General features: G+C 37.0%; 2 protein-coding genes and 1 long non-coding RNA gene across 4 annotated transcripts in view; all 3 read left to right on the top strand.

Annotated features, from left to right (window-relative positions):
- Positions 1-26362, top strand: part of LOC129422537 (uncharacterized) — a 681876-nt gene that overhangs the window by 105421 nt on the left and 550093 nt on the right. The gene's annotated exons all lie outside the window — the stretch shown is intronic.
- LOC129422743 (uncharacterized) overlaps positions 1-26362 on the top strand; it is a 177576-nt gene that overhangs the window by 80861 nt on the left and 70353 nt on the right. The gene's annotated exons all lie outside the window — the stretch shown is intronic.
- LOC129430315 (uncharacterized) lies at positions 15084-17260 on the top strand. The gene is made up of 3 exons (XR_012358916.1): positions 15084-15387; positions 15791-15855; positions 16231-17260. It is a non-coding gene; the product is annotated as an uncharacterized lncRNA (long non-coding RNA).

Below are 26362 nucleotides of genomic sequence, written 5' to 3' on the forward strand. Positions count from 1 at the left end.
CGTCTGATTCGCTGTTTAATGTACTGTATGATGTAAGTGATTCTCACAAAACACACGTGACATGACAACGTAAGAAAACATTTGTTTTGTTATAGTGTAAACTGTCAATGTCCTCAGACCATCTTAGGAGATTCCAACTTTATACATATACAAAACTGTTGTCAGTTTACTTGTCTGATATTTCAGCTACAAGCTACATCAACATTGAGACTAAAGTTAATTTGTTAATTTGAAATGCTTGTCTATTCTGTGCTTGTATTCTTTTTCTGTACTGTTGGTGTATGTTGCAGTTTTACACATACTGTAGAAGTGCCCTTCATAAGTATTCTTCTGTTTGTTGTGGAGTCAAGAAATGTCTAAACATTAAAAGATGAACATGAGACAAAAGTACAGAATCTGTCACATTATTTTTTTTAATGGGCACTGAGCGGTGTCCTGACTGTTTACACATGAAAAGCATAAAATATGTAGGATCAGTTTGATTCACTTATGTGCATTTGTGTACAATACACATAAGTCAGCATTTAATGCTGTTGTTCTTTGTTGTTAAAGCATGTATGTGTTGAAACATAAACAAAGGTTAATAAAATGTGACATTCTAAACTTCTGGCATACTGATATTTATCTTACCAATTTCTGGTCTCCACATCAAACAGAAAAAGCTTGTCTTTATTGTTCTGATATTTATGGAGGGCACTGCGTGTGTGTGTGTGTGTGTGTGTGCGCGCGTGTGTGTGTGTGTGTGTGTGTGTGTGTGTGTGTGTGTGTGTGTGTGTGTGTGTGTGTGTGCGTGCGTGCGTGTGTGCGTGTGTGTGTGTGTGCATATATCTAGATTTATTTTTTCATGAGTAACTAGTAACTCGCTACTTGAGTATTATTTTCATTGCATACTTTTTACTTCTACTTGAGTAATTATTTATTTAGTTACTTTTACTTTAACTTCAGTAAAGTTTTTGGCTACTCTTTCCACCTCTGTTAAAATCTTCATGAATCTAGGCTGAGTTTGCCACGTTGAAGCCTAAATAATCAGACAGATAGTAAGTTAATCGCCCATCGCTCACAGCCCAGCACCTGCACCACTGCATGCGTATCGCGCTGACAAACATACACCTGATTTTACTGCCCTGACGAAATCTAAAAGTATAATTTCTCTTATTAGAAGCTAGCCTAATGTTTGCCAGCTATTAAAATGGCGGTTGTAGTTTAAATAGAGGTCGTGAAATAATTAGCATTGACAAAAAACTGCATAAAACAATGTTATATTCCATATTATAAACTTTTGGTTATGTGTACTTAAGTGAGTAAATAAGTTAACCGCAAAAACTAAATGTGCGTCGACGCCGCCAAAACAGGAAGTAGTTTATCTCAGGAACGCTTTCACGTATTGAAACCAAACTTTGTACATGAACTTGGGACTCCAATGTGAGGATGCACAAACTAAATCGGCGGCACCAGAGCAAGCACACTTTTGCAGTTCGTCCCGAAATGCATTTTCTAGTTCTTATTATTATTCCCGGGTAGATTTTTTGTGTCAGCTCTAGCGACCAGACCGTTTGACGCAGAGACACCGTTCAAACTTTAAAATGTTCGGGCAGTACCGGTGTAAGTTGCTTGAGAGGATGAAGTCACAGATCCATGTCGTTCGGCCGCCATATTGGAGAGAACACAAAACCTTAAAAAAGTTTCACAGGTCACAAATTTTGTCCAAACTTTATGAAATTCCACGTACGCGATCCTTGGACCGAGCCTCACAAAAGTTACTAGAAGGATTTTTGATTTTCGGAAGCGTTTGCGCGCCACAGCCCAAACTAAATGTGCGTCAACGCCGCCAAAACAGGAAGTAGTTCAAATCTCAATATGTCTGTAACATTTACTAACCAAAATTTTTATATGAACTCTTTACTCCAATGTGAAGATGCCCAAGATAAAAAAAACATTGCAGTAACATGTCTATATTATGTTATTTTCACTTTAAAATGTCCAATTAAAACCTGTGTAAAAATAAAAAATGTCATTAGCCTTTACCAGTAGAGGGCAGCCTTTACGTTCAAACGTGTTTTTTAGACAGAATGTAAAGATAGCGGCAGCCATCTTTAGAAGCTAAGCTAACAGGCTATGGCTCCGTGGAAAAGTTTGAATAACAATGGCGGGATGTAGTTTTAATGTTAAAATGGCAAAATGGAATTTAAAAGAGCTTTTGAGAGAATCGGTGTTCCTTTAAGAGCCACAATACAGCGAAGAGCTGAGGAAGAGAAAGCAGAGAAGCCCGGAGAAGAGGCGACACCCTCAGACTCTGCTGCGAGCCCGTGGAGGACTCAGTAACCTCGGCTGCCACCCAATCTTCGTATCGTATATGGACAGATTCCTGGATACATATTTTTAGAATCGTAAACTTCATCTTATTCACTATACAGTATGCGGTTTCGGACGCAAAACTGCAAATGGATTTTATATTCTGAATGCTTGAATCAACGCGAGCTCTCTGGAGAACGTGCATTTTCACATACAGGTAGGAATTATATGATTCAGACATATTTTAATCCCTTTCTTTTATTTCAGTGATATATGGCACGACAAGTTTAATTCCCTTTTTCATCAATGTAATACATTGTAAACGTATTAGTTTGTAAAGACGTCAGTTTCGCGTCCTCGCGTAGCAGTGATCGTTTGGCATCGGTATTTTAATGAATTACGAATTTTGTATTTTATTTTTAAATTGCTATCTTGTGTTTCTGGCGCATTCGCGGATTAATGACTCATTTGAGTCGTTTTCATTACAAAGTGTTGCAAATAAATGAGTCTTTTGAGTCGACTCTTTACAAAGCGAATGGGCCAAATGTTTTAAAGTGGTTCGCGAATCAGTTTGAATGAATTGTTCAGATCGCTTCAAACACGGAATCGTCCGAAGCTGTTTTACTCGTAACCTATGTAGAAACACGCAGAATATAACCAGTGTTGGGTGACGTGGAAATGAATTTACCAATCTTTTAACTAAAAGCAAAACTTCACACATGTACCCGCCATTACATACGCGCGACCGCCGACCTGTTCGTCGTCAGACACAGTTAAACGCGTGCAACCTCCAGAAACACTGTAGCACAGATTGAAGAAAATCCATCGATGATTGACGTCTGATTCGCTGTTTAATGTACTGTATGATGTAAGTGATTCTCACAAAACACACGTGACATGACAACGTAAGAAAACATGAGTTTTGTTATAGTGTAAACTGTCAATGTCCTCAGACCATCTTAGGAGATTCCAACTTTATACATATACAAAACTGTTGTCAGTTTACTTGTCTGATATTTCAGCTAGTTACAAGCTACATCAACATTGAGACTAAAGTTAATTTGTTAATTTGAAATGCTTGTCTATTCTGTGCTTGTATTCTTTTTCTGTACTGTTGGTGTATGTTGCAGTTTTACACATACTGTAGAAGTGCCCTTCATAAGTGTTTGTTGTGGAGTCAAGAAATGTCTAAACATTAAAAGATGAACATGAGACAAAAGTACAGAATCTGTCACATTATTTTTTTTAATGGGCACTGAGCTGTGTCCTGATTGTTTACACATGAAAAGCATAAAATATGTAGGATCAGTTTGATTCACTTATGTGCATTTGTGTACAATACACATAAGTCAGCATTTAATGCTGTTGTTCTTTGTTGTTAAAGCATGTATGTGTTGAAACATAAACAAAGGTTAATAAAATGTGACATTCTAAACTTCTGGCATACTGATATTTATCTTACCAATTTCTGGTCTCCACATCAAACAGAAAAAGCTTGTCTTTATTGTTCTGATACTTATGGAGGGCACTGCGTGTGTGTGGGTGTGTGTGTGGGTGTGTGTGTGGGTGTGTGCGTGTGTGTGTGTGTGTGTGTGCGTGTGTGTGTTCGTGTGTGTGCATATATCTAGATTTATTTTTTCATGAGTAACTAGTAACTCGCTACTTGAGTATTATTTTCATTGCATACTTTTTACTTCTACTTGAGTAATTATTTATTTAGTTACTTTTACTTTAACTTCAGTAAAGTTTTTGGCTACTCTTTCCACCTCTGTTAAAATCTTCATGAATCTAGGCTGAGTTTGCCACGTTGAAGCCTAAATAATCAGACAGATAGTAAGTTAATCGCCCATCGCTCACAGCCCAGCACCTGCATCACTGCATGCGTATCGCGCTGACAAACATACACCTGATTTTACTGCCCTGACGAAATCTAAAAGTATAATTTCTCTTATTAGAAGCTAGCCTAATGTTTGCCAGCTATTAAAATGGCGGTTATAGTTTAAATAGAGGTCGTGAAATAATTAGCATTGACAAAAAACTGCATAAAACAATGTTATATTCCATATTAAAAACTTTTGGTTATGTGTACTTAAGTGAGTAAATAAGTTAACCGCAAAAACTAAATGTGCGTCGACGCCGCCAAAACAGGAAGTAGTTTATATCAGGAACGCTTTCACGTATTGAAACCAAACTTTGTACATGAACTTGAGACTCCAATGTGAAGATGCACAAACTAAATCGGCGGCACCAGAGCAAGCACACTTTTGCAGTTCGTCCTGAAATGCATTTTCTAGTTATTATTATTCCCGGGTAGATTTTTTGTGTCAGCTCTAGCGACCAGACCGTTTGACGCAGAGACACCGTTCAAACTTTAAAATGTTCGGGCAGTACCGGTGTAAGTTGCTTGAGAAGATGAAGTCACAGATCCATGTCGTTCGGCCGCCATATTGGAGAGAACACAAAACCTTAAAAAAGTTTCACAGGTCACAAATTTTGTCCAAACTTTATGAAATTCCACGTACGCGATCCTTGGACCGAGCCTCACAAAAGTTACTAGAAGGATTTTTGATTTTCGGAAGCGTTTGCGCGCCACAGCCCAAACTAAATGTGCGTCAACGCCGCCAAAACAGGAAGTAGTTCAAATCTCAATATGTCTGTAACATTTACTAACCAAAATTTTTATATGAACTCTTTACTCCAATGTGAAGATGCCCAAGATAAAAAAACATTGCAGTAACATGTCTATATTATGTTATTTTCACTTTAAAATGTCCAATAAAATCCTATGTAAAAATAAAAATATCATTAGCCTTTACCAGTAGAGGGCAGCCTTTACGTTCAAACGTGTTTTTTAGACAGAATGTAAAGATAGCGGCAGCCATCTTTAGAAGCTAAGCTAACAGGCTATGGCTCCGTGGAAAAGTTTGAATAACAATGGCGGGATGCAGTTTTAATGTTAAAATGGCAAAATGGAATTTAAAAGAGCTGTGAGAGAAACGGGTGTTCCTTTAAGAGCCACAATACAGCGAAGAGCTGAGAAAGACGGAGAGCAGAGAAGCCCGGAGAAGAGGCCACAGCCTGAGACTCTGCTGCGTAGAGCCCGTGGGGCACGCAGCACCATCGGCTGGCACCCAAGCTTCGTATCGTATATGGACAGCGGAATCCTGGATACATATTTTTAAAATCCTAAAACTTCATCTTATTCACTATACAGTATGCGGTTTCGGACGCAGCCTGACTGTGTGAATACGGTATTTAAAAACTATATATATTGAGCATTATTTGATACTAATATTTCTCAAATACGTTTGTGCAAATGGATTTTACATTCTGAACGGTTATGAATCAACGCGAGCTCCTGGAGAACGTGCAGTGTCACTGTCACATATACAGGTAGGAAGACATTCAGACATCTTTTAAACCCTTTATTTTATTTCAGTGATATATGACAAGTTTAATTCCCCTTTTCATCAATGTAATACATTGTAAACGTATTAGTTTGTAAAGCGTGAGTGGGTCGTCCTCGCCCAACGGGCAGTGCTTATAGCCGCGATCGGTTCGGCGTCGGCTCTATGACAGCTACATTGTTTATGGTTTAAATGATTGTGCAAAACTTCACTTCACACATGTCCCGCCATATACGCGTAACATATTCGTCGTCAAACACAGTTAAAAGCGCGCAGCCTCCGTGAAGCATTGTAGCACAGATTGAAAAAAATCCATCGATGATTGACGTCTGATTCGCTGTATACTGTACTGTATGATGTAAGTGCTTCTCACAACACGTAACATGAGATTCACAACATAAAAAAATGAATTTTGTCTAAAATCAGTTTGTATCATGTAAGTGTAAACTGTTGATGTCCTCAGACCATCTTAGGAGATTTCTAAATTTATACATAGTGAATGCAAAACTCTTGTCAGTCATGTCTGATATTTCAGCTATAAGCTACATTAACATTGAGACTAGAGTTAATTTGTTGATTTGAAATGCTTGTCTATTCTTTATTTGTATTCTTTTTTCTGTACTGTTTGTGTATGTTGCCCTTCATACGTATTAGGAAAATACAGGCAAAATATATCTGTTTGCTGTGGAGTCAAGAAATGTCTAAACATTAAAAGGTGAACATGATACAGTACAGAATCTGTCACATTTTTGTCACACAACTTTTTACCTGTTTCAACATAGACAATATTCCAACTCAATTGAACAACACATTTGTATTTTAATACTCCTATCTAATGTGGGCATTTTGAGACCATTGACAAGTGTTGAAGTGATGAACTGTGTCCTGATGCATTAATTGTTCACACATGAAAAGCAATAAATGTGTAGGATCAGTTTGATACACTTATGTGCATTTGGGTACAACACACATAAATCAGCATTAAATGCTGTTATTTTTTGTTGTTAAAGCATGTATATGTTGAAACATAAACAAATGTTAAAGGCGGAGTCCACAATGTTTGAAAAACGCTTTGGAAAAGAAGACGGGCCGACTACCAAAACACACTTATAGCCAATCAAATCAAATGCCGGGTTGCGTATGTGTGGGCAGGGTCTATCAACAGAAGGTCCAGATTCTATTGGGGTAGGGGCGTGTTTGTTTAGGTGATTTCAAATATCAACATTGGCTTTCAAACGTCATGGACTGCCTCTTTAATAAAATGTGACATTGTGTACTTCTGACATACTGATATTCATCTTATCAATTTCTGGTCTCCTCAGCAAAATGTTTTGATACTTATGGAGGTCACTGTATATACTGTGTGTGTGTGTCTCATGAATGCTTTCACGTATTCGTATTGAAACCAAACTTTGTACATGCACTTGGGACTGCAATGCGAGGATGCACAAGATAAAAAAACATTCTAAAATTTTACATTTCACAAATCACGTTAGTGACCGCACCAGAGCAAGCACACTTTTGCGCTTCCTCCGGAAGTGCATTTTCTAGTTCTTCTTCTTCTTATTATTATTATTATTTCCGGGTAGATTTTTTGTGTCAGCTCTAGCGACCAGACCGTTTGACGCAGAGACACCGTTCAAACTTTAAAATGTTCGAGCAGTACCGGTGTAAGTTGCTTGAGAGGATGAAGTCACAGATCCATGTCGTTCGGCCGCCATATTGGAGAGAACACAAAACCTTAAAAACGTTTCACAGGTCACAAATTTTGTCCAAACTTCATGAAATTCCACGTACGCGATCCTTGGACCGAGCCTCACAAAAGTTACTAGAAGGATTTTTGATTTTCGGAAGCGTTTGCGCGCCACAGCCCAAACTAAATGTGCGTCAACGCCGCCAAAACAGGAAGTAGTTCAAATCTTAATATGTCTGTAACATTTATTAACCAAAATTTTTATATGAACTCTTTACTCCAATGTGAAGATGCCCAAGATAAAAAAACATTGCAGTAACATGTCTATATTATGTTATTTTCACTTTAAAATGTCCAATTAAAACCTGTGTAAAAATAAAAATGTCATTAGCCTTTACCAGTAGAGGGCAGCCTTTACGTTCAAACGTGTTTTTTAGACAGAATGTAAAGATAGCGGCAGCCATCTTTAGAAGCTAAGCTAACAGGCTATTGCTCCGTGGAAAAGTTTGAATAACAATGGCGGGATGTAGTTTTAAGGTTAAAATGGCAAAATGGAATTTAGAAGAGCTGTTGAGAGAATCGGGTGTTCCTTTAAGAGCCACAATACAGCGAAGAGCTGAGGAAGAGAAAGCAGAGAAGCCCGGAGAAGAGGCGGCAGCCTCAGACTCTGCTGCGAGCCCACGGAGGACTCAGTAACCTCGGCTGCCACCCAAGCTTCGTATCGTATATGGACAGATTCCTGGATACATATTTTTAGAATCGTAAACTTCATCTTATTCACTATACAGTATGTGGTTTCGGACGCAAAACTGCAAATGGATTTTATATTCTGAATGCTTGAATCAACGCGAGCTCTCTGGAGAACGTGCATTTTCACATACAGGTAGGAATTATATGATTCAGACATATTTTAATCCCTTTCTTTTATTTCAGTGATATAGGGCACGACAAGTTTAATTCCCTTTTTCATCAATGTAATACATTGTAAACGTATTAGTTTGTAAAGACGTCAGTTTCGCGTCCTCGCATAGCAGTGATCGTTTGGCATCGGCTCTATAACAGCTGCATGGTTTAAATGATTGTGAATTGACGCAAAAAGTGTCACTTTACCTTAAATCATGCATGTTATGCCAAGTGTATTTAAACAGTCATGACTTTGAGAAATGTATGACACATTAAAACACAGCTTGCCACAGCTAGAAGACTGCGTATATTTACATAATCTTCAGATAAGAAAGTTATATATCTAAATCGTATGCTTAACTAACGGGAACACGATCGATTGCATTATGCTGTCAATCATTATGCTGTCAATCACTCAGCGAAGCATTGATTTCACATGGAAAGCAAGAGGACAGGGTCGCAATCTTGATGCGTCTGCATATGTTGCATGAGATGCAGAGCGCGAGTCACCCCTTCACGTGTATTCGCGCTTTGGTCTGCCCGCGTCAAGATGCGAAGACTGACAGTGGTGAGTTAAGAGAACACGGACTCTATGGCTGTTTTAACTTTATTTATTGTATTTCCAGCTTACAACAACTCCTCTTCCGACAGTTGTTGTCTGATATGTCGGCTCAATGATAACAATGACATTAGATGTCTTAATAAAGGAAACGATTTTTGTGAACTAGATAAAAGATCCTGGCGTTTCTCCGAAGTTCAAAGCAGACAAAGGCTCAAATATTATGAGAGTCATCGTTCTCACACAAGAATGCAATTTAAACGAGTAACAGTTAATCGCCCATCGCTCACAGCCCAGCACCTGCACCACTGTATGCGTATCGCGCTGACAAACATACACCTGATTTTACTGCCCTGACGAAATCTAAAAGTATAATTTCTCTTATTAGAAGCTAGCCTTATGTTTGCCAGTTATTAAGATGGCGGTTGTAGTTTAAATAGAGGTCGTGAAATAATTAGCATTGACAAAAAACTGCATAAAACAATGTTATGTTCCATATTATAAACTTTTGGTTATGTGTACTTAAGTGAGTAAATAAGTTAAATTCTCAATGAGTGTGATATGGCTCTTATTTACCCCTATAAATGTAGAATAAAGCTTACTCGGGTATCTTACAATGCACTTATGTTGTTATGCAGTTTTAAAATTAGGGCTGAACGATAAATCGCATGTGTTTGTCACACGCATCACATCAGTAATGCCGGTTCCTTGATTATTATTAAATCGCCATCAGCTGTTTTCAGATGGAGCAGCTTTAACTGCACAGAGCCGTAGTTCCTGACAATCGGGGCAATTTCGCATTAATTATCGCGGACGTATCGCCTGCGATATGCATGCGATATGGCCCAAATTGTCAGGGAACTACGGCTCTGTGCAGTTAATGTCGCGCCATCTGAAAACAGCTGATGGCGATTTAATACTAATCAAGGAACCGGCATTACTGACGTGATGCGCGTGGTATCGCATGCGATTTATCGTGCAGCCCTATTTAAAATACAAAATACGAACATGTCTGGATGTAGATAAAGCCTACTTGGTCATATTACAATGCACAAGTTTTGTTGTATGCAGTTTGAAAATACATGTTTGTAGAAAAAGTATATTGTACAATGCACTGATTTTGTTGTTATGCAGTTTCAAAATACAACATGAGTATGTTTAAATGTATATGTAGTCATCATCACTGATATATCTCTGGCCCTCATGACAAACTAATTGAATAGCCCTGTTGTAGACGCTCAACACACAATCATATTCATAAATAGTAAAGAAATGAAATGATATTAGGCTATCAGTGCTGCTGTCGCTCTTTCCTATCGCTTATTTTAAAAATGAGCTTATGATCAATAAAATGCAGCTTATATCTGCTGCTTTTGGTGACGTGAACTCTGGCCTACATTAAAGGTGCAGTGTGTAATTTTTAGAAGGATCTCTTGACAGAAATGCAAAATAATATACAGAACTATATTATCAGGGGTGTATAAACACCTTTCATAATTAACCGTTATGTTTTTATTACTTTAGAATGAGACGTTTTTATCAACATACACAGAGGGTCCCCTTACACGGAAGTCGCCATTTTGTGCCATCATGTTTCTACAGAAGCTCTTAATGGACAAACTTTTTTATTACGTTGTCTCCAATCATGACATGTTTGTCTGGTGGTTGCTACTGTAGCTTCTCTATGCATTTCAAAAGCAAGGGGTGAGCTGTGAACTGAGCTTTTGGTTGCAATTTGGAACCTCACCATTAGATGCCGCTAAAATTTACACACTGCACCTTTAAGTCTCATGTTTTTAAGATTATCTTAAAGTTCCACTGTGTAGGATCTACTCCCATCTAGCGGTAAAATTCTATATGACAACCAACTGAATATTACTTTCCAGCCCCCCCCATTCGGAACGCGTTTTAACTCGTACGGTGGCCCGGCCGTGTCATGCCAAGGTTAACATGGCTTCCAGTAGGTACAAAGCAAAAGCAATGAAAAAATGAACAATTTGCAATGTCCTTTGCCTGTGATCCGTCAAAGCACACAGATTTATGTTAAACATGGAAAAAGTCTGATTTTCATCATATGCCCGCTTAAAATCACATACAACAAGCAACCATAAACGTAGCTTAGACACTCATTTTTCATCAACGCGAGGAAAAATATCCCAGGGGCTGTTACACTTGGTATTAAGATGCGTTTTCATCGATCGGATCACAAGTGGACGAGAGAGACACATCACGTTTACACCTGGTATTTAAATCCGTCTCTTTTTGTCCATTTTTGACCGCTTCTCTTCAGATTACTAAGGGTATAGTCTGTGGATGAGTCCCTCTCCTGTCATTTAATCATAAGCGGGAGTAATGACGGGTTTCAATGGACACGAACTAGTGTTATGTCAGAGTCCAATGCTTATGTTTTAAGTAAACATGTTACATGTCAGTGTATATAAGAGCTTTCTCTGATATTGATGCTTTCATGTATTGAAACTAGGGATGCTCCGATCGATCGGCCACCGATCGTAATCGTTCGATAACGGCATTAAATGACGTGATCGGCACTCGCTAAAATTGCCGATCTCATGAGCCGATCTTTTTGTTTACTTTTGTCATAGCGTTCCTGATGCGGCTGCAATTAGAGACCATTTTACACAGTGCGAGCATTTTGTAACCCGTTGCTCATGTGTGACGTGCAGATCTGGATTTCTCTCTCTGCCTTTACAGAGATATGCGTATTTTCTATGAGGACGTGCTCCGGTCCTCAGCGCGATGCGTCTTCACATCCCTATCAAACAGCGTATACAGCACATATCGATCACGGACAATTGCATCCTCATGCCGAAAGTTTATTTGCATTCGTTTTAAAGTTTTGAAGGTTAAAAACTTCCATTTTCCTCACAGCTGCTCTTGTTTGCGGACACCCGCCGCACGCATACACAGAAGTCATCAGTGCATGTGAACGGAGTGACCTCTCTCACATCTTAAAGCTACAGTATCCTAATTCATCTCTCAATAAAATTACTCTCTGTTTATTCATCAGTGAAGCACTGTTATACTTCATACGAATGCGTGTATATTTAGTTCATACAGTAAAGAAAAGACTGTGAAGTGTTTTGTTTTAATTACTTTTAACAGACATAAACCTTTTTAAAGGCACATTTCTCTTTGGAAGAAGAAATATTTGTTGTGCTTATTTATTTGATTCTCTATTAAAACAATAATATACCTAATTTATAGTTAGTTTCATTTCTACAAATAGTGCAAACTCTGCTAGATTATAGATAAAAGATTCCCATTCCACTTCCATTCTGTGATCGGCACTGATCGGCGATCGGAGCATCTCTAATTGAAACCAAACTTTGAACATGAACTTGGGACTCCAATGTGATAATGCACAAGATAAAAAACATTTTAAAATTTTACATTTCACAAATCAAGTTAGTGACCGCACCAGAGCAAGCACACTTTTGCGGTTCCTCTGGAAGTGCATTTTCTAGTTGTTTGTTGTAATCTTTCCATTTTTATTTTCAGGGCCTTTATTTCATCAAATTCAACATCTAGTTCACCACTATTTACTGTTAACACCGGCTGTTGCTTTGAGATCGAAACAGACTTTTCCTCATAAGGAGGAGGTGTGTGCAGTGAGGGGTATAGTGACTTCACTTGAGGAGGAGCCATGGGTGGGGCTGAGGGTACTGGCTCAGTGTTTCCTTGTCCTTTTACTTGCTCACAGCACAACTGTCAACTCCCCTTTTTCTTTGATTTAATAGCCTGCATGGCAGCAGCAACCAGAGCTAATCTCGTCCAAATTCTCAAATCTGTTTCTAAGTCTTTTACAGTTGGTCCCTTTCCAAACTACTTGCCCTTTTTCCATTGCACATACACTGTTAGGCAACCATACTCATCACATTTTTTATTTAGCCATTTTCACACAATTTACAAGCATTCAAAATTTCAAAAAAAAGCACAAAACGTCACTCTTATCTAACAGAAGGGTATATACACCAGTAGTTTTCAGGAGTTTCACCCGCAATACAAACACAATACAACTTTCACAGAAATGTCACAAAAATAACAACAATATATCAACAATACTATTCACATTAAGACGTCACTTCTTCTTTCCAGTATTCGTGGACCTTACATCCACGGGCTGCTGTACACCCCCTACAGGCTATACAACCTGAGTCGGTATTTTATAATACCTAATGTATTAAAGGAATCCTCAACCTTTTTAATTAATTCTGTTAACTTACACCGCCATTAACAGTATTCTTGGACCTTTCATCCAACGGGCCTTTCACCCCTTACAGGCTACAACCTGAGTTGGTATTTTATAACACCTAATGTGTTAAAGGAATCCTCAACCTTTTTAATTAATTCTGTTAACTTACACCGCCATTAACAGTATTCTTGGACCTTTCATCCAACGGGCCTTTCACCCCTTACAGGCTACAACCTGAGTTGGTATTTTATAACGCCTAATGCGTTAAAGGACTCCTCAACCTTTTATTTAATAACAAAATTCAAAAATTTCAAAAAGTTTTTCACTCTGATCAATTTATAAAAAATTTAAATTTGTAATTCAGTTCGGATCTCCTTATCAACACAAGTAATTTGGTATATCCAATTAGCAGAATTTGATAAAACAGGCTTCTGCTTACCTTATTTTAATAGAGCGCTCTTTTTTTGTGTTGAAAGGGAATCCTCGCTTACTCTGGTTTCTTCAATGTGAAACCCTCCTCACTCTCTCCTTTCCCTCTACAAAACGTCAGGGGTCACCAGTTGTTGGACTTTAAAGCGTCCATTTGCATGTTCATAATTAGAGGAAAGGCACGGTATTAAAATTAAACTATTTATTGATCAGATATGAAAAAGTTTTACAGCGCTGGGCAGTCTCAAGGCCACAATAGGCAATCGACTAACAGCCCGCATTTGGAGAAAACAGTTATTTATAAAGTATGTGACGTCGATCTTTCTTCTTAGAATCTCCACCCACAAAGGCCGTTCCCCTCGTACATCTGACTCCATCACCACACCCATTTTAGTCTGCAGACAAAGATAAACACACCCAAACAAAGAAAAAACCAACTGTTCTCCACTCATCCCTGAGATCCATGCGGTCCGTCACCTTCTCCCCAGTACTCCTCCACTTCACATATGATTGACTTCACATAGAATATAATAATGCTTTCTTAAAAACAAATCATTAATGAAACATTCATTTATTCATAAAAACATAAGCTGTAAGATGAAAGTGATTATTATGTAAAACACATTTCAATATCATGACATCATTTCATTATTCGTAAAATTGGTTATATGAATAAGGCACACATTAACTTCTTTAGATAGATAAACACATATTAAATCTTTTACTGCAATACTACTTCTAAGCAAACACTTTAATCATTATTAAAAAACCATCTGTTAGGGAAGAATACACACACACAACGAACAAGCGCAGGAGATTCTGTTCTTCCAAGTTGAGTTGCCATCCCCCCCATTAAGTTATTCTGTATGCAACCTTCATTTCATTGGTTAATACACATTTATCAAAGACAACATCATATCTTTATTACATCAATTATTCACTGATTAATACTGATTAAGTAAGAAATATATTGCATATTTTATCCTGTGAATATTAAAGTATTAGTTAATACATGGTTGTCTCTCTCTTATCTTTGACAATTTCCAGACATAAATTCCTCAGCTAATCCTTCTTGCAGTTTTACACACACACCCAAGCTGGTAGCTTTCCACTCTCACAGACAAACACAAACAATCTTTTACTTTAGCATACTATAATGATTATTGAAAACACTTCTAAATACAATATTAATAAAACATATGACATTAAAATCCCACAGTTGTTTGAAGAGGCTCACGTGCTTCGCGCCCTTGATGTTTGAATGTGCTCAGCAATGGTCGTCGTGAAAGGACAGAGTCGCTGAAGCAGTTGTTTCAAGGTAAGTTTATATGCTTTTGTGAACATTTCATGAATATAAACAAGATTATAACATTTTGCGAGACAGCAACGTGTTAATTTATACTGACTAAGACGACGGGTGTAATTTAGAGGAATGACGACTGTTACCTCAGATCGCCATTTACACAATTTGACTTGAATAATCGTTCTAAGATGTTTGATATGGCATATTAATAAAATTAATAAAATAGATGTTACAAAATCCCCATCACACGGTTGATTACGTTAACTCATGACAATTTCTAAGCCTTTAACAAAGCGAGTCAAAACCGGTACAGAGTGGACCTCCGCAACCCACTTCGGCTTTTTGTGTCACACACGCGCATAGTTTTCCCTTTCCCAGCTTAACAAGCGATAGCGACGCTGTTAAATTAAATTTAGCGACAAACGAATTGCTTTCTTGTCATTCGATATGTAAAGACAGACCGCAAAGGGCGAGGCGCGAGCAGAAGCACATGTTAACTTTACCGGCGGCGCCGCGGCGGAGGATCACGGAGCCGTCGTCTACGCTGTCACTGAGGCAAAGACAAGAAGCACATTCACTTCACAGTCGGTACGGCAGGTAAATTCGTCGATAAATTAAAACGAAACAGCGTTTCCAAGAACTGGTGTCTTATATATGCTTGTTCCTCTCTTTTAAAATGAAACAATAATTTAAGTGTTTGAATATGAACTTGAAAACATAAACGTATTTGTCACCAAGACGGAGGCTGCGTGGAAGTGACTAACGTTATCTGTTAACAAACATGTATATGTGTACTGTTATATGAATTTAGATGTGTTATTGAGTCGTATTTAGTTACTATTTTATATTCATTTCATAATATTTTTGGGTTGTCTCCTGTGATTTCAAATGTATATTGACCAACCCTCTGATCTGTGGCTGATACTGTATCAGAGATATTATGTTTTTAGCAGAGATCAGATGTGATGTTGTTTTCCAATTCTTTTTTTAGAGTGTGCAGAGTTTTTACGTCCATCCATTGATGAGGCTAGCGAGACCTTCATACAACTTCAGCCAGTAAGTATAACATTTAATAATTCCTATTTATAATGTATTTGGAATGTCTTAATTATCTGCTACATTTTAGTTCTGCAGTACTTTATTCTTTATAGTCAGATCAGATCATCATATTTGTCAGTCTGTGTGGTTTGCAGCCTTTGTTGTTGGCAAAAAAGTTAAAGGAGTGTAACACCAAAGTCTTATGCAAACTGTAAACAGGCTATTGCATTTTTGGAAAAAAAATCTCACACGTGGTTGTAATGCGGCCAGGGATGCAAATGAAACCCTTATAATTTTTATAAAATATATAATTCACTTGGCCCACATGGTTTTCTGAATACTTCAATCTGATCATTCAGTTCAGACCACTAAAAGTTTTTTCCTCTTTTGTAGATTGCAACAAATGTGGTGGAATTTCTTCCCTGGACAGAATCCTCGAAACCCTTTCCTTTCGTCCTGGCCATGGGAAACATGCAGCAGACCTCTCAATCTTTTTTCTCAATCAGTCTCTCTGAATACGGAAGTGACTTAAACTGCAATTCGGCCAAGATGGCGACGGCACGCCCCGCCTACTTTAAGCTTCAAAAATGCTCTTCACAAACCAATAGGTGACGTCATGGACACTACTTGCATATTTTTTACAGTCTCTGGTTTAAAGGCATTTTAAGTGCTTAAAAAAAATAAATACCCCAGGCAATGTGCTTCTATGGGAATTCCTGTAGTCTGTCATTTTTCAAATGGATGAATCCCCTCCTGTTCGATTCCTTTGTACATCTTTGTTTGCGACGAGTAACTTTAATAAATGAAGTATTTTTAGTCAAATACATTCCATTCTGTGAAACTTAAAACATTTGTTCTTTAAAAAAACTTTACATGAATGAATGATTTTACTTTTAATTTAACAATTACATTGTTTCTTTTTTACACTGCTGTAGTTTTGTTTATGTACATTTCAGTATTTCATATATATACTGTAAAATTACAAATTCTGTCTTAAATTCAACCTGTTACATTGTTACTTCAATGTGCATAATTTATGATATTTTATAAATATATTTATACTTGGGTCAGTAAGCAGTCCTTTAAATGATTTTGCAACTTACAACTGTAAAAATGTAAGAGTTTGTAGTTATTTTGCAATCAAATAAACATTTATTTGCTGTTAACAATGGTCTTGATTTACAATAAAGCACATGATAAAAATAACCCAGCAAGAATAACCCAAAACCCAGAATATTAATCCCATAAATGGTTAAAATGACTACATGTTGGGTTTTCTCAACAACCCAACCTGCTGGGTTAAAATGTGTTACCCAACGTGTTGGGTTACTTTAACCCAGCATGTGTTCTGTCCAATATTTACCCAGCGCTGGGTTGCCAATTGGGTTGTTTTTAACCCAACCATTTTTAGAGTGTAAGACAGTCAAATTGTTTTGTCGTGTTGTCAATATAACAGTTTACTCTGAAGTGATGTTCTGATGTAAACTATGGCTAAAGTTTTGACGACAAGTATTGTAAATTGTAAGTTACACTTAGTATAAGTTATGTGTAAGTTTGATTGCAAGAGACTTGACAAAATTTACATTTACGCTTTTACTGTTTGTACTGTAATTTGTTGAAAGACCATGTCATTGCCATAAAGAAAGATAAAGACAGCACTGCAAGCACTGCATAGCATAAAGAGAAAAAAAGTAGAAATGTGAACATGATAGATGTCTAAAAGATGTCTAACCATAGCCCAAGAATAGATGATGCACATACTTTTAGAACATGTAAAAGAAATGAAAGCAAACACCTTAAACACACTTTGCTTACATGTTGGAATATCATACATCTTCAAGTTATTTTGGCAAAAATGGCATGTAACCAAATTCAAGGTTATTTAGGGTAGAAGGGGGTTACTCATAGCCGGAACTATATTGGGTCAATAGTTAGCAGTCATTTCAACCTCTCGGTTTTTGCTTGCTGGGGACGTTTCTGTCTGTTAGAGAAAGTCAAGATTCACCTGGGAGCAATTTACCATTTCAGGACAGATTTAGAAAAAATGTCAAATGGAAATGTATAGAAATATGTTTGACCATATCCTGTATTTTGACAACATGTTCAACCATTTTGCATGTAAAGACTTATACTATGAACTAATGCCTAAATGTTGTGTGGAGTTAGACTATTCAACAGAGACCCATTATAATACATTTTGATCAACATGACATAAGCAACTGATAATGTAGGAAAAAGCAGAGAATTGTACATAATCATTTGCATGGATGTACCAAAGCATTTGCAACTTGTTCAAAGAAATGAGAAACTGCTTTTTTGATGTGCACAAGTGACACAATGATGTGAGAATTGAACAAGCAGTTTTGAGAATTTAAATTCTGATCTGAGAAATGTACCAAAGCGACTGAGAAAAACTGTAAGCATAAAACTTAAGGGCACTGAATGACGGGGCGACAAGGATAGTCCATTTATCAAAGGTGAAACTTTGCTACAGTCGCCCCTGTGAATTTGCAAACCCAGAGTGTCATTGTAAATCAGGGAGAGGGGGCAGACAAATAATATTGTTATGGTTCTGTCCTTAACGGAGATTTCTTGTAACCCAGGAAAAACCTGAACAATTCTCTCTACAGGCCAAAAAGCACAGGGCAATTGCTGGTCCATGATCATGACTGTCACCAACCTGCAGGCGAGCTTGTTCCATTTCTGTCTAAACTGTTAGATCAGGTCTTCATACCAAAATAAAAAGCGATCCAGCCCGGACGCCAAATCACGTCAGAAAATATAAGTTTACTTGTTTAACAGGCTTCTTGTCAGTTAAGAGGTTGATCAATCGTTGCTAGAGAAGAGCACAAGCAGAGGACATGAGACGAAGGTTTAGATGATAAAATAGAACAGAGTTTTATTGATGGACAGCTTCAATTGCATATGTCTCAATCTTTAAACCTTGTTCAACCCTCATCTAAGTAGCATGAACTCAACATGCTCTGTTATACCAAAATGCCTAAAAGCAACATCCCACAAACCTTGAGCTTCCATAAACATTCTCTATCTATCTCTGTTTACACACAGACAGGACAGCTCATGAAACTTCACAAATGTGAGACAACTATAAGACTGAACAACAATAAATCAATAAGGCATATGAAATATAGAAATATAATGAATGAATGAATGAATAAATGAATAGACAATATAATTGAATAAAATATAGAAATATAATAATGAATAAACAATAATATAATGATAATAATGAAATTCATAATAAGTAAAAAATAATTATATTGAATAATCAAATAAACAATTATATGTATAACTAATGATTATGTAAATAAATTATCAAAAATAAACAAAAAAACAATAATTAAAACATTCTGCACATGAGCATCTAAGGTAGGATCCTTCAATTCAAATGCAGCACTTTCAAGCCTTGCAAGCAGACTAAAATCAACTCGGCTATTATATATGATATTTTAATCATATATCTCATTTTATTGAGAAATAGTAATACAAGTCTTATTATGTTTCTGTGGGTCCCTGCTCATGTGTGAGTGGAGGCTAATGAAGTGGTTGACAAACTAGCTAAGCAAGCTTTAAATCAGGCAGATGTTGACATACAAGTGGCTCTTAGTTAAAAAGAGGTCCAGGCTAAGGTAAAAGAAATCACTTGTAATAAATGGCAAGAAGCATGGACGTGAAGATTGATAGCAAGGGCAGACATCTTAATAACGTTCATCTTGTTGGAAATGGAAGAAGTGCATTTAAGAACAGAAAAGAAGATATTATAATTTCACGTCTTCGAATCAGACATTCTGGACTAAATAATTCCATTTTAAAATAGGAAAGCATGCAACTGGTAAATTTAGACATTGTGATCAAACAGAGACAATAGAGCATATTTTATTAATAGTATGAAAATGAAAGAATATCATTCATTCAGGAAATGGAAAAATTGGGCATAAAAACGTAACATATACAAAGCTTTTTGGAATGTTATTTACAGCAAAGGAAGAAATAAAGAGATATTAAACATTTTCATTTTTAAAGGAAATAGGGTTTTACAGGATAATTTAGTATTTTTTTTCCTTGCATGTCGAGTATGTTTGTGTTTCACACTCCAGTACAGCAGGTGGCGGTAGTGCACCATAAGTTGGTTTGCCAACCGCCATAAAACTCCAGAAGAAGAAGATTCGAATCAAAAGATCCGTAAAGGTTTTGAAGCCTCGCGAATCAGTGTCCTCACTAGAGTCTGATGTCTTCATCCAATTGCCTCTTTGTGCACTGAAATAATTACTCCGTCTTCGATTATTTTATTGGTTTGTCAACAGAAGATAGGATACGCTAACCGTTAGCAGTGAGATGAAGTTGAAAATCTGACCCGGACTCACTGTTGTCTCTGGAGCAGGGATCATTGTCCGGACAGCGTCATAAACATCTCCTGATTCATACAGTTGTGTACTTTGAGGTAATGTCCAGCACGTTTAATACCAATATTATTAAATGTTTTTACACATGTATTATGAATCAGTGTACTGTGGAGATCGAGGACTTAAAACAGAAGATGTGCGCTATTCAGACAACTTTAAAGTTAACCGAGAACTGCATCTGTATTTAGAAGAGGGAAGAGAGGGAAGGACGCTTTTTGGCTTTGGCTCTTTCATTTACAAATATGAGTTAAGATTAAATTTGTTTACACACATATCTGCTACAAATGAACACATTCGGGTTAACATGCGAAGTGCGGTTTCCCAGACAGGGTTTAAGTGTAGTCACAGACTAAAATGCATATTTGAGAGTTGTCTTAACTGAAAACAGCTTGCATTGACATAAGTTTAAATATAATTGCCATTGTTGTCTCAAGATACACACGAGTTGTTGTTTTTGTAAGGTATGTTTGTAAAAACATCTTAAATGGCCTAAAATAACTAAGGCCTTGTCCTGCTGGATTAATCTAAACCCTGCCCTGGAAACTGCTCCTTAAAGTTGGTATGTTGCTAACTCCGCTGACTTTTTGGTTCCGCTCAACGAAACTCAAGATTTCCTCAGGCGGCGCGCGGTGTTGTGGAAAATAATGCTTCTGTTGGTTTGTTGATGGTGAAATTTCTGAGTTTTAATTCTTAACATCACCGGAAGAAGCATAGGTACCTTCTCGTTTTCAGTCACCACCTTTCATGTTTAACTACTGGCCGTGCGAGCTCGCGAGCTTCAATTGCATATGTCTCAATGTTCAAACCTTGTTCAACCCTCATCTAAGTAGCATGAACTCAACATGCTCTGTTATACCAAAATGCCTAAAAGCAACATCCCACAAACCTTAACATTCTCTTTATCTATCTCTGTTTACACACAGACAGGACAGCTCATGAAACTTCACAAATGTGAGACAACTATAAGACTGAACAATGAAATCAATAAGACATATGAAACATAGAAATAGATTGAATGAATGAATGAGTAAATGAAAAGACAATATAAATGAATAAAATATAGAAATATAATAATGAATAAACAATAATATGATAATAATGAAATTCATAATAAGTAAAAAATAATTATATTGAATAATCAAATAAACAATTATATGTATAACTAATGATTATGTAAATAAATTATCAAAAATTTATGCGGCCTCGTGCCTCTGGCCTAATCACAGCCGTGATGATATAGAGCCGTGATGATATAGAGCTATATCACACTCCTACTCGAGCGATATTGCTTAAATATCTGCCTATAATAGATAGATATCCACACATTCATCCATCCATGATCCTTCATCCCCACCAACACAGTCTTAATCCCCCTGAAATTAAATAATCCTCCATATATCATTAAGGGGGTTGATTCCTCTCCATATTCCAGGCCTTGACTACTACAGAAGCCACACTTGCATTTTACCCCAAGGACTACGTCAAGTCAAGTAAGTTTTGATGATAAACTTGGATAAATATATTTTGATCAATGGCATTATAGTTTAACTAGCAAATACCAAAATGTGTTTATACAGTAGCTGACTAACTAGCCAGTTAATCAAATATCTAAATGTAAGTTAGCACTATTATAATAACTACAAAATGCCTAGTATGCTTTTGTGTTACTCACTGAAATAATCAATTAAAGTTCTACTTTCAATTAAATCAGTTTCTAATTTAGAATATTTCAAAAATTCCCCAGATTAAAGGTATTGCGGAGGATTTTCTTTTTCTGGGTGGATCATCAAGCCTAGTTGTCAATCAGGAGTGTTGCGCAATTGCATTTAAAAAAAATGTGGAGAAGGCGGTTCTTTTTTAAAATTCGAGAAAATCCTCCTCTACACCTTTTAAGTTACCATGGACAATTTCCAGAAATTAATCAGAAACTTTCCGCCCCATAGCAAATATTTTTGAAAGTAATTTTGTCAGTAATTTAGATATTTACCGTATTTTCCAGACTATAAAGTCACACTTTTTTCATAGTTTCGCTGGTCCTGCGACTTCTAATCAGATGCGACTTAAAAGGTGCAGTGTGTAAATTTTAACGGCATCTAGTGGTGAGGTTGTGAATTGCAACCAACGGCTCAGTCCACTGCTCACCCCTCGCTTTTGAAACACATAGAGAAGCTACGATAGCCACGACCGGACAAACATGTCATCATCTGAGAAATCTTTGTAAAAAAGTTTGTCGGTTAAGGGCTTCTGTAGAAACATGGCGGCCCAAAATGACAAATTTCATGTAAAGGGACCCTAGGTGTATGTAGATAAAAACGTCTAATTCTAAGGTAATAAACACAACGGTCTTTATACACCCCTGATAATATAGTTTTTTATATCATTTTGGATTTCTATCATACGATCCTTCTAAAAATTACACACTGCACCTTTAAGAAATGTATTCATATAAACCAAGAGACAACATTGCCATCTACAGCTGCGAGAGGGCACTATAACCTGCTTTTGTATTTATGTAATTCAATGGATTCAGTGATGTGGAATCCATTGAGTTCAGGCGCTTCGTGAACTTGATTTGGCTTGTCATGTTAATTTTGTCTATTCAGCCTCCAAGGTATGTTCTGTATGCTATTGTGTTCGTTGAATAACTGTTAATGTTACGTTAACATGTGCGTTCACTTATTCGGTCTGCTGGGCCGATTTTCTTTGTATATATTATGGTACAGTTAACTTATACTATGGTATATCATACTACAGTACTGTGTATATATATATATATATATATATATATATATATATATACACAGAATATACTACTATATGTAAATAAATACATTTTTTGCAATGATCACTCACAAATATGGTGATCAAACACTTAAAATGACATGACAAAGGTATGTAATATGTGTTCAACAATAAACTGAGTCTGATATCAGTGCACAAAACAGTAAACTTGACTTATTATAAATAACTTTAAAACACAAACAACAAACAGAACAGAATACATTTAACTTGAATAATTGGCAATTGGCGAGAATAACGTTATAATGGACTTGAAAACTTATGAAGTCATTGTTTATTAGGGGTTGGCTGGTGTCACTACACAGTGACCTGGGTTACCAGTACCAAAACAGTAGAGCGCTCTGCTGGACAAACAAAGTCTTACATCATTCAAAAGCATTTATTTGTTCTGTGAAAAACGTTCATATCGGCTGCATATCTGCGGCTTATAAGCCGATACAGATATATCTGTGACATGCTCATACCGGCCGATAAAATTGGCAAACCGATAAATCGGTCGGGCTCTAAACATGTGACACGATATTCTTTTATGCTGCTGAATAATCACTGCTTCAGTGTGGTAAGTGACGAGCTAAGTTAACGTTACCTAATATCTGCTTGAGTCCAGTTTGCTGACATTTCTTGTCCTAAATGTTGATCTGCATGCAAATCTCTCGTTTTAAAGAGCTGAACCATAACTTTTGTTGGGATGACACGCGAGTCCTTACTACGACATGCCCATTATGGCATTGTTTTCTGCATCTTGTTTACACTGAGGGTTTTCCGGGTATCTTACTAGGTCCTTATTCCAGGAGCAATCCTAGAAGATTTACAGGATGTGTTTGCGTTCACACAGAAGCTTGTCTCGCAATTTTACGGATATTTTCTGGGACCAAAGTGCTGTGTGAATGAGGTTATAGTCCAGCGTGACTTATGTTTTTCTCTTCATGACACATTTTTGACTGATGCGACTTATAGTCTGGAAATACGGTACTACTGCAGACCTGTTTTACATGCAGCTATAATTCAGGTTCAAGTATTGCGTGAGGTTTAGTCTTTTGTCTGTTGCTTTTGAAAAATAAAGCTGAGGAACAGAGAGCTTAAACATGGGAGTGAGAGAGAAAACAGCACTCTTTACTTCTCCCACAGCCTCCACAGAGAAAAATACATAAAATAATACATGTTTGACTTTGACGTGTGTAGCTAACTTTTATTTAAAACCTTAATCCCCTAATCAAAAATGCATTCAAATTAATTGAAAAAACTGTAAAATCACCCAGGTTTACACCAAACATAGATTCAGATCTGTAATTGATGCATGAGAAAACAAGTGAATCATTACATCCCTATAACATAACAGTCAATCTTATCATAACACGAGGGTCAAAGTTCGAAATAAAGAAGTGAAACATTAAGATGTCTGAAATGGGTGATGGATTTTTTACTGACATGAAATGTTTTAATGTCTCTTCTTTCATCTCTATTCCACACCCATAGAGTGAAAGTGATTGAGATCTTCAGTGAAGGTCCTCCTACAACAATCCACCAATAAATGCTGGAGTCAAAAACACAGAGAAATCACTCCATGTGTGACAACTGAAATCTTCATGACATAATGTTGATGCTGGTGAAAGAGGAGCTTTAGAAGATGACAGATCCACAACCATGCAGAATAAAGGATGAAGATACTGAGGAACAAATAGGTTGGTGTCTATTTTTCAATCTTTATTATTGATGGTTGAGGAATAATCATAAATCATGAGAAACATGAGGGGAAAATAAACTAAAATCCATGAGATGATAACTTTCTGCATCTATAATAGATTCAGTAGAATACGATTGAAACATCAGGTAAAGAGTTTTTTCCAAAGCAACCTTCAGTGGATGAGTGACTGTGATCTCCATGCAATGCTCTACTACAGTTAAACCTCATGTTGTGTTCACGTCATATGCCAATAATTTTCTTTTACCCAAAAATAGTAGTTAATGTTACTGCATCGTAATGAAATTTATCTCCCCACCTTGTTGCACTTGTGGTGTTTCCAGTCAAAAATGACTGGCCTACAGAAAATAGCTTATAACGATCAAAACGATCTCTCTTTATTTGGTATGTAGGGTTGGGAACCGAGAACCGGTTCTGTTTTTAAAAGGAACCGGAACCACACGTAATTCTGAAGTTTCAGTTCTAAAAGCGGTTCCGATGTGATACACGGGCAAAGCGCTGGGAGCGGTCACTTTAAACAGCCATGTCTTACCTCATGAATATTAATTACGTTGAGCCACTGCTTACAGTCACGCAACCAAATTAATGCAGCTTACCAGAGAAAAAACTTGCGCTGCTGAGGTAAGCTTTGTATACTTCGTGCCAAACATGTCTAAAAGAAAGTCAAAAGTGTGAATTCTGTTGACGGTACAGTGCGACCCGCCATGCTGTGCACATCACCGAACCCTGAGTTGCTTCATGGATGAAAGTTATAAAATAAACACGCATATAGGTACCGATCCTGTGGGTGCTCTGTTGCTCGAATCGAGCACCCACTGAAATAGCCAAGCACATTGTCAATTTCTGAACATTTGCTTTACATTTCATGTCTAAAACATGCAGAAAACGTGACTGTGCCGCTTTCCTCCTCTTCAAAGCATTTGGGGGCTAAGTGACCTACGCATTGCTTGTCTCAAAAGAAATCGGCGCCTATGAACAGGCACGTTTGATAAGAAAAATATATCTGATCCTCGTTTACATTTTTATATTCAAAATGTATGGATTATATATAAACCTATATGCATAAATGCGAGCATGCACATACAAAAATGATATCCTGCAAAGGCTGCTGTACATGTAATATGACAAAACTCTTGCTCCAGCATATAAATCTCAAATCATACATTTTGAGAACTACTGCTGCTAACATATCCACTTCACAAGGTAGGGTCAGGAATAAATGATATAGTGACTGAAAATATTAATTCACTTTACATTTAAAATATTTTGACAGTGGTTTATACAACAAATGGAATTGTTTGGTTATTGTGCATAATAAAATAATTATTTTATTATATGGAACTGAAACCAGAATCAGAAAACTTACAATACCCAACCCTAATGGTATGGCAGGTGGGCTGAGAAGTTTGCTGCAATTAGCAACACAACCCAACTTCAAATGATCCAATCAGATCTTGATAGCCATATTCAAATCCAGCCCTGCCTTATTTCATTTCAGAAGCCAGTTTTACTTGATTATACGTCACCACAATTAGGCAATCAATACTTCAGTTTCATGGGGACTTTAAAGTAGACTAGTGTGATCAACAGAGGTGATTCT

Source organism: Misgurnus anguillicaudatus, chromosome 19 (genome assembly GCF_027580225.2).
Source record: "Misgurnus anguillicaudatus chromosome 19, ASM2758022v2, whole genome shotgun sequence".
Classification (NCBI taxonomy): Eukaryota; Metazoa; Chordata; class Actinopteri; order Cypriniformes; family Cobitidae; genus Misgurnus; species Misgurnus anguillicaudatus.